Genomic DNA, 10,000 nt, shown 5'->3' on the forward strand with positions numbered 1-10,000 from the left:
CTCATTCGAGTTTACTGTCTTTCGCTCTAACATGCCTTACCTAGGGTTAGGTTAGTATGCTTGCACGTTTGTACTTTACTTTTTTCGGCTCTGCTTCTTTCGACGCCGATGCCGGCGACGCAGCACTCTCTCGCCCGCCAGCCACCGAGAGATGTGTGCGCTCCGACCGGCCCCGCACGCCGCTCTTTCTTGGCTCATTCGAGTTTACTGTCTTTCGCTCTAACATGCCTTACCTAGGGTTAGGTTAGTATGCTTGCACGTTTGTACTTTAACTTTTTTCGGCTCGGCTTCTTTCGACGCCGATGCCGGCGACGCAGCACTCTCTCGCCCGCCAGCCACCGAGAGATGTGTGCGCTCCGACCGGCCCCGCACGCCGCTCTTTCTTGGCTCATTCGAGTTTACTGTCTTTCGCTCTAACATGCCTTACCTAGGGTTAGGTTAGTATGCTTGCACGTTTGTACTTTAACTTTTTTCGGCTCTGCTTCTTTCGACGCCGATGCCGGCGACGCAGCACTCTCTCGCCCGCCAGCCACCGAAAGATGTGTGCGCTCCGACCGGCCCCGCACGCCGCTCTTTCTTGGCTCATTCGAGTTTACTGTCTTTCGCTCTAACATGCCTTACCTAGGGTTAGGTTAGTATGCTTGCACGTTTGTACTTTAACTTTTTTCGGCTCTGCTTCTTTCGACGCCGATGCCGGCGACGCAGCACTCTCTCGCCCGCCAGCCACCGAGAGATGTGTGCGCTCCGACCGGCCCCGCACGCCGCTCTTTCTTGGCTCATTCGAGTTTACTGTCTTTCGCTCTAACATGCCTTACCTAGGGTTAGGTTAGTATGCTTGCACGTTTGTACTTTAACTTTTTTCGGCTCGGCTTCTTTCGACGCCGATGCCGGCGACGCAGCACTCTCTCGCCCGCCAGCCACCGAGAGATATGTGCGCTCCGACCGGCCCCGCACGCCGCTCTTTCTTGGCTCATTCGAGTTTACTGTCTTTCGCTCTAACATGCCTTACCTATGGTTAGGTTAGTATGCTTGCACGTTTGTACTTTAACTTTTTTCGGCTCGGCTTCTTTCGACGCCGATGCCGGCGACGCAGCACTCTCTCGCCCGCCAGCCACCGAGAGATGTGTGCGCTCCGACCGGCCCCGCACGCCGCTCTTTCTTGGCTCATTCGAGTTTACTGTCTTTCGCTCTAACATGCCTTACCTAGGGTTAGGTTAGTATGCTTGCACGTTTGTACTTTAACTTTTTTCGGCTCTGCTTCTTTCGACGCCGATGCCGGCGACGCAGCACTCTCTCGCCCGCCAGCCACCGAGAGATGTGTGCGCTCCGACCGGCCCCGCACGCCGCTCTTTCTTGGCTCATTCGAGTTTACTGTCTTTCGCTCTAACATGCCTTACCTAGGGTTAGGTTAGTATGCTTGCGCGTTTGTACTTTAACTTTTTTCGGCTCGGCTTCTTTCGACGCCGATGCCGGCGACGCAGCACTCTCTCGCCCGCCAGCCACCGAGAGATGTGTGCGCTCCGACCGGCCCCGCACGCCGCTCTTTCTTGGCTCATTCGAGTTTACTGTCTTTCGCTCTAACATGCCTTACCTAGGGTTAGGTTAGTATGCTTGCACGTTTGTACTTTAACTTTTTTCGGCTCTGCTTCTTTCGACGCCGATGCCGGCGACGCAGCACTCTCTCGCCCGCCAGCCACCGAGAGATGTGTGCGCTCCGACCGGCCCCGCACGCCGCTCTTTCTTGGCTCATTCGAGTTTACTGTCTTTCGCTCTAACATGCCTTACCTAGGGTTAGGTTAGTATGCTTGCACGTTTGTACTTTAACTTTTTTCGGCTCTGCTTCTTTCGACGCCGATGCCGGCGACGCAGCACTCTCTCGCCCGCCAGCCACCGAGAGATGTGTGCGCTCCGACCGGCCCCGCACGCCGCTCTTTCTTGGCTCATTCGAGTTTACTGTCTTTCGCTCTAACATGCCTTACCTAGGGTTAGGTTAGTATGCTTGCACGTTTGTACTTTAACTTTTTTCGGCTCTGCTTCTTTCGACGCCGATGCCGGCGACGCAGCACTCTCTCGCCCGCCAGCCACCGAGAGATGTGTGCGCTCCGACCGGCCCCGCACGCCGCTCTTTCTTGGCTCATTCGAGTTTACTGTCTTTCGCTCTAACATGCCTTACCTAGGGTTAGGTTAGTATGCTTGCACGTTTGTACTTATAACTTTTTTCGGCTCTGCTTCTTTCGACGCCGATGCCGGCGACGCAGCACTCTCTCGCCCGCCAGCCACCGAGAGATGTGTGCGCTCCGACCGGCCCCGCACGCCGCTCTTTCTTGGCTCATTCGAGTTTACTGTCTTTCGCTCTAACATGCCTTACCTAGGGTTAGGTTAGTATGCTTGCACGTTTGTACTTTAACTTTTTTCGGCTCTGCTTCTTTCGACGCCGATGCCGGCGACGCAGCACTCTCTCGCCCGCCAGCCACCGAGAGATGTGTGCGCTCCGACCGGCCCCGCACGCCGCTCTTTCTTGGCTCATTCGAGTTTACTGTCTTTCGCTCTAACATGCCTTACCTAGGGTTAGGTTAGTATGCTTGCACGTTTGTACTTTAACTTTTTTCGGCTCTGCTTCTTTCGACGCCGATGCCGGCGACGCAGCACTCTCTCGCCCGCCAGCCACCGAGAGATGTGTGCGCTCCGACCGGCCCCGCACGCCGCTCTTTCTTGGCTCATTCGAGTTTACTGTCTTTCGCTCTAACATGCCTTACCTAGGGTTAGGTTAGTATGCTTGCACGTTTGTACTTTAACTTTTTTCGGCTCGGCTTCTTTCGACGCCGATGCCGGCGACGCAGCACTCTCTCGCCCGCCAGCCACCGAGAGATGTGTGCGCTCCGACCGGCCCCGCACGCCGCTCTTTCTTGGCTCATTCGAGTTTACTGTCTTTCGCTCTAACATGCCTTACCTAGGGTTAGGTTAGTATGCTTGCACGTTTGTACTTTAACTTTTTTCGGCTCTGCTTCTTTCGACGCCGATGCCGGCGACGCAGCACTCTCTCGCCCGCCAGCCACCGAGAGATGTGTGCGCTCCGACCGGCCCCGCACGCCGCTCTTTCTTGGCTCATTCGAGTTTACTGTCTTTCGCTCTAACATGCCTTACCTAGGGTTAGGTTAGTATGCTTGCACGTTTGTACTTTAACTTTTTTCGGCTCGGCTTCTTTCGACGCCGATGCCGGCGACGCAGCACTCTCTCGCCCGCCAGCCACCGAGAGATGTGTGCGCTCCGACCGGCCCCGCACGCCGCTCTTTCTTGGCTCATTCGAGTTTACTGTCTTTCGCTCTAACATGCCTTACCTAGGGTTAGGTTAGTATGCTTGCACGTTTGTACTTTAACTTTTTTCGGCTCTGCTTCTTTCGACGCCGATGCCGGCGACGCAGCACTCTCTCGCCCGCCAGCCACCGAGAGATGTGTGCGCTCCGACCGGCCCCGCACGCCGCTCTTTCTTGGATCATTCGAGTTTACTGTCTTTCGCTCTAACATGCCTTACCTAGGGTTAGGTTAGTATGCTTGCACGTTTGTACTTTAACTTTTTTCGGCTCGGCTTCTTTCGACGCCGATGCCGGCGACGCAGCACTCTCTCGCCCGCCAGCCACCGAGAGATGTGTGCGCTCCGACCGGCCCCGCACGCCGCTCTTTCTTGGCTCATTCGAGTTTACTGTCTTTCGCTCTAACATGCCTTACCTAGGGTTAGGTTAGTATGCTTGCACGTTTGTACTTTAACTTTTTTCGGCTCTGCTTCTTTCGACGCCGATGCCGGCGACGCAGCACTCTCTCGCCCGCCAGCCACCGAGAGATGTGTGCGCTCCGACCGGCCCCGCACGCCGCTCTTTCTTGGCTCATTCGAGTTTACTGTCTTTCGCTCTAACATGCCTTACCTAGGGTTAGGTTAGTATGCTTGCACGTTTGTACTTTAACTTTTTTCGGCTCGGCTTCTTTCGACGCCGATGCCGGCGACGCAGCACTCTCTCGCCCGCCAGCCACCGAGAGATGTGTGCGCTCCGACCGGCCCCGCACGCCGCTCTTTCTTGGCTCATTCGAGTTTACTGTCTTTCGCTCTAACATGCCTTACCTAGGGTTAGGTTAGTATGCTTGCACGTTTGTACTTTAACTTTTTTCGGCTCTGCTTCTTTCGACGCCGATGCCGGCGACGCAGCACTCTCTCGCCCGCCAGCCACCGAGAGATGTGTGCGCTCCGACCGGCCCCGCACGCCGCTCTTTCTTGGCTCATTCGAGTTTACTGTCTTTCGCTCTAACATGCCTTACCTAGGGTTAGGTTAGTATGCTTGCACGTTTGTACTTTAACTTTTTTCGGCTCGGCTTCTTTCGACGCCGATGCCGGCGACGCAGCACTCTCTCGCCCGCCAGCCACCGAGAGATGTGTGCGCTCCGACCGGCCCCGCACGCCGCTCTTTCTTGGCTCATTCGAGTTTACTGTCTTTCGCTCTAACATGCCTTACCTAGGGTTAGGTTAGTATGCTTGCACGTTTGTACTTTAACTTTTTTCGGCTCTGCTTCTTTCGACGCCGATGCCGGCGACGCAGCACTCTCTCGCCCGCCAGCCACCGAGAGATGTGTGCGCTCCGACCGGCCCCGCACGCCGCTCTTTCTTGGCTCATTCGAGTTTACTGTCTTTCGCTCTAACATGCCTTACCTAGGGTTAGGTTAGTATGCTTGCACGTTTGTACTTTAACTTTTTTCGGCTCGGCTTCTTTCGACGCCGATGCCGGCGACGCAGCACTCTCTCGCCCGCCAGCCACCGAGAGATGTGTGCGCTCCGACCGGCCCCGCACGCCGCTCTTTCTTGGCTCATTCGAGTTTACTGTCTTTCGCTCTAACATGCCTTACCTAGGGTTAGGTTAGTATGCTTGCACGTTTGTACTTTAACTTTTTTCGGCTCTGCTTCTTTCGACGCCGATGCCGGCGACGCAGCACTCTCTCGCCCGCCAGCCACCGAGAGATGTGTGCGCTCCGACCGGCCCCGCACGCCGCTCTTTCTTGGCTCATTCGAGTTTACTGTCTTTCGCTCTAACATGCCTTACCTAGGGTTAGGTTAGTATGCTTGCACGTTTGTACTTTAACTTTTTTCGGCTCGGCTTCTTTCGACGCCGATGCCGGCGACGCAGCACTCTCTCGCCCGCCAGCCACCGAGAGATGTGTGCGCTCCGACCGGCCCCGCACGCCGCTCTTTCTTGGCTCATTCGAGTTTACTGTCTTTCGCTCTAACATGCCTTACCTAGGGTTAGGTTAGTATGCTTGCACGTTTGTACTTTAACTTTTTTCGGCTCTGCTTCTTTCGACGCCGATGCCGGCGACGCAGCACTCTCTCGCCCGCCAGCCACCGAGAGATGTGTGCGCTCCGACCGGCCCCGCACGCCGCTCTTTCTTGGCTCATTCGAGTTTACTGTCTTTCGCTCTAACATGCCTTACCTAGGGTTAGGTTAGTATGCTTGCACGTTTGTACTTTAACTTTTTTCGGCTCAGTTTCTTTCGACGCCGATGCCGGTGACGCAGCACTCTCTCGCCCGCCAGCCACCGAGAGATGTGTGCGCTCCGACCGGCCCCGCACGCCGCTCTTTCTTGGCTCATTCGAGTTTACTGTCTTTCGCTCTAACATGCCTTACCTAGGGTTAGGTTAGTATGCTTGCACGTTTGTACTTTAACTTTTTTCGGCTCGGCTTCTTTCGACGCCGATGCCGGCGACGCAGCACTCTCTCGCCCGCCAGCCACCGAGAGATGTGTGCGCTCCGACCGGCCCCGCACGCCGCTCTTTCTTGGCTCATTCGAGTTTACTGTCTTTCGCTCTAACATGCCTTACCTAGGGTTAGGTTAGTATGCTTGCACGTTTGTACTTTAACTTTTTTCGGCTCTGCTTCTTTCGACGCCGATGCCGGCGACGCAGCACTCTCTCGCCCGCCAGCCACCGAGAGATGTGTGCGCTCCGACCGGCCCCGCACGCCGCTCTTTCTTGGCTCATTCGAGTTTACTGTCTTTCGCTCTAACATGCCTTACCTAGGGTTAGGTTAGTATGCTTGCACGTTTGTACTTTAACTTTTTTCGGCTCGGCTTCTTTCGACGCCGATGCCGGCGACGCAGCACTCTCTCGCCCGCCAGCCACCGAGAGATGTGTGCGCTCCGACCGGCCCCGCACGCCGCTCTTTCTTGGCTCATTCGAGTTTACTGTCTTTCGCTCTAACATGCCTTACCTAGGGTTAGGTTAGTATGCTTGCACGTTTGTACTTTACCTTTTTTCGGCTCTGCTTCTTTCGACGCCGATGCCGGCGACGCAGCACTCTCTCGCCCGCCAGCCACCGAGAGATGTGTGAGCTCCGACCGGCCCCGCACGCCGCTCTTTCTTGGCTCATTCGAGTTTACTGTCTTTCGCTCTAACATGCCTTACCTAGGGTTAGGTTAGTATGCTTGCACGTTTGTACTTTAACTTTTTTCGGCTCGGCTTCTTTCGACGCCGATGCCGGCGACGCAGCACTCTCTCGCCCGCCAGCCACCGAGAGATGTGTGCGCTCCGACCGGCCCCGCACGCCGCTCTTTCTTGGCTCATTCGAGTTTACTGTCTTTCGCTCTAACATGCCTTACCTAGGGTTAGGTTAGTATGCTTGCACGTTTGTACTTTAACTTTTTTCGGCTCTGATTTTTTCGACGCCGATGCCGGCGACGCAGCACTCTCTCGCCCGCCAGCCACCGAGAGATGTGTGCGCTCCGACCGGCCCCGCACGCCGCTCTTTCTTGGCTCATTCGAGTTTACTGTCTTTCGCTCTAACATGCCTTACCTAGGGTTAGGTTAGTATGCTTGCACGTTTGTACTTTAACTTTTTTCGGCTCGGCTTCTTTCGACGCCGATGCCGGCGACGCAGCACTCTCTCGCCCGCCAGCCACCGAGAGATGTGTGCGCTCCGACCGGCCCCGCACGCCGCTCTTTCTTGGCTCATTCGAGTTTACTGTCTTTCGCTCTAACATGCCTTACCTAGGGTTAGGTTAGTATGCTTGCACGTTTGTACTTCAACTTTTTGCGGCTCTGCTTCTTTCGACGCCGATGCCGGCGACGCAGCACTCTCTCGCCCGCCAGCCACCGAGAGATGTGTGCGCTCCGACCGGCCCCGCACGCCGCTCTTTCTTGGCTCATTCGAGTTTACTGTCTTTCGCTCTAACATGCCTTACCTAGGGTTAGGTTAGTATGCTTGCACGTTTGTACTTTAACTTTTTTCGGCTCGGCTTCTTTCGACGCCGATGCCGGCGACGCAGCACTCTCTCGCCCGCCAGCCACCGAGAGATGTGTGCGCTCCGACCGGCCCCGCACGCCGCTCTTTCTTGGCTCATTCGAGTTTACTGTCTTTCGCTCTAACATGCCTTACCTAGGGTTAGGTTAGTATGCTTGCACGTTTGTACTTTAACTTTTTTCGGCTCTGCTTCTTTCGACGCCGATGCCGGCGACGCAGCACTCTCTCGCCCGCCAGCCACCGAGAGATGTGTGCGCTCCGACCGGCCCCGCACGCCGCTCTTTCTTGGCTCATTCGAGTTTACTGTCTTTCGCTCTAACATGCCTTACCTAGGGTTAGGTTAGTATGCTTGCACGTTTGTACTTTAACTTTTTTCGGCTCGGCTTCTTTCGACGCCGATGCCGGCGACGCAGCACTCTCTCGCCCGCCAGCCACCGAGAGATGTGTGCGCTCCGACCGGCCCCGCACGCCGCTCTTTCTTGGCTCATTCGAGTTTACTGTCTTTCGCTCTAACATGCCTTACCTAGGGTTAGGTTAGTATGCTTGCACGTTTGTACTTTAACTTTTTTCGGCTCTGCTTCTTTCGACGCCGATGCCGGCGACGCAGCACTCTCTCGCCCGCCAGCCACCGAGAGATGTGTGCGCTCCGACCGGCCCCGCACGCCGCTCTTTCTTGGCTCATTCGAGTTTACTGTCTTTCGCTCTAACATGCCTTACCTAGGGTTAGGTTAGTATGCTTGCACGTTTGTTAACTTTTTTCGGCTCTGCTTCTTTCGACGCCGATGCCGGCGACGCAGCACTCTCTCGCCCGCCAGCCACCGAGAGATGTGTGCGCTCCGACCGGCCCCGCACGCCGCTCTTTCTTGGCTCATTCGAGTTTACTGTCTTTCGCTCTAACATGCCTTACCTAGGGTTAGGTTAGTATGCTTGCACGTTTGTACTTTAACTTTTTTCGGCTCGGCTTCTTTCGACGCCGATGCCGGCGACGCAGCACTCTCTCGCCCGCCAGCCACCGAGAGATGTGTGCGCTCCGACCGGCCCCGCACGCCGCTCTTTCTTGGCTCATTCGAGTTTACTGTCTTTTGCTCTAACATGCCTTACCTAGGGTTAGGTTAGTATGCTTGCACGTTTGTACTTTAACTTTTTTCGGCTCTGCTTCTTTCGACGCCGATGCCGGCGACGCAGCACTCTCTCGCCCGCCAGCCACCGAGAGATGTGTGCGCTCCGACCGGCCCCGCACGCCGCTCTTTCTTGGCTCATTCGAGTTTACTGTCTTTCGCTCTAACATGCCTTACCTAGGGTTAGGTTAGTATGCTTGCACGTTTGTACTTTAACTTTTTTCGGCTCGGCTTCTTTCGACGCCGATGCCGGCGACGCAGCACTCTCTCGCCCGCCAGCCACCGAGAGATGTGTGCGCTCCGACCGGCCCCGCACGCCGCTCTTTCTTGGCTCATTCGAGTTTACTGTCTTTCGCTCTAACATGCCTTACCTAGGGTTAGGTTAGTATGCTTGCACGTTTGTACTTTAACTTTTTTCGGCTCTGCTTCTTTCGACGCCGATGCCGGCGACGCAGCACTCTCTCGCCCGCCAGCCACCGAGAGATGTGTGCGCTCCGACCGGCCCCGCACGCCGCTCTTTCTTGGCTCATTCGAGTTTACTGTCTTTTGCTCTAACATGCCTTACCTAGGGTTAGGTTAGTATGCTTGCACGTTTGTACTTTAACTTTTTTCGGCTCTGCTTCTTTCGACGCCGATGCCGGCGACGCAGCACTCTCTCGCCCGCCAGCCACCGAGAGATGTGTGCGCTCCGACCGGCCCCGCACGCCGCTCTTTCTTGGCTCATTCGAGTTTACTGTCTTTCGCTCTAACATGCCTTACCTAGGGTTAGGTTAGTATGCTTGCACGTTTGTACTTTAACTTTTTTCGGCTCGGCTTCTTTCGACGCCGATGCCGGCGACGCAGCACTCTCTCGCCCGCCAGCCACCGAGAGATGTGTGCGCTCCGACCGGCCCCGCACGCCGCTCTTTCTTGGCTCATTCGAGTTTACTGTCTTTCGCTCTAACATGCCTTACCTAGGGTTAGGTTAGTATGCTTGCACGTTTGTACTTTAACTTTTTTCGGCTCTGCTACTTTCGACGCCGATGCCGGCGACGCAGCACTCTCTCGCCCGCCAGCCACCGAGAGATGTGTGCGCTCCGACCGGCCCCGCACGCCGCTCTTTCTTGGCTCATTCGAGTTTACTGTCTTTCGCTCTAACATGCCTTACCTAGGGTTAGGTTAGTATGCTTGCACGTTTGTACTTTAACTTTTTTCGGCTCTGCTTCTTTCGACGCCGATGCCGGCGACGCAGCACTCTCTCGCCCGCCAGCCACCGAGAGATGTGTGCGCTCCGACCGGCCCCGCACGCCGCTCTTTCTTGGCTCATTCGAGTTTACTGTCTTTCGCTCTAACATGCCTTACCTAGGGTTAGGTTAGTATGCTTGCACGTTTGTACTTTATCTTTTTTCGGCTCGGCTTCTTTCGACGCCGATGCCGGCGACGCAGCACTCTCTCGCCCGCCAGCCACCGAGAGATGTGTGCGCTCCGACCGGCCCCGCACGCCGCTCTTTCTTGGCTCATTCGAGTTTACTGTCTTTCGCTCTAACATGCCTTACCTAGGGTTAGGTTAGTATGCTTGCACGTTTGTACTTTAACTTTTTTCGGCTCGGCTTCTTTCGACGCCGA

This window comes from Styela clava, chromosome 3 (genome assembly GCF_964204865.1).
Source record: "Styela clava chromosome 3, kaStyClav1.hap1.2, whole genome shotgun sequence".
Classification (NCBI taxonomy): domain Eukaryota; kingdom Metazoa; phylum Chordata; class Ascidiacea; order Stolidobranchia; family Styelidae; genus Styela; species Styela clava.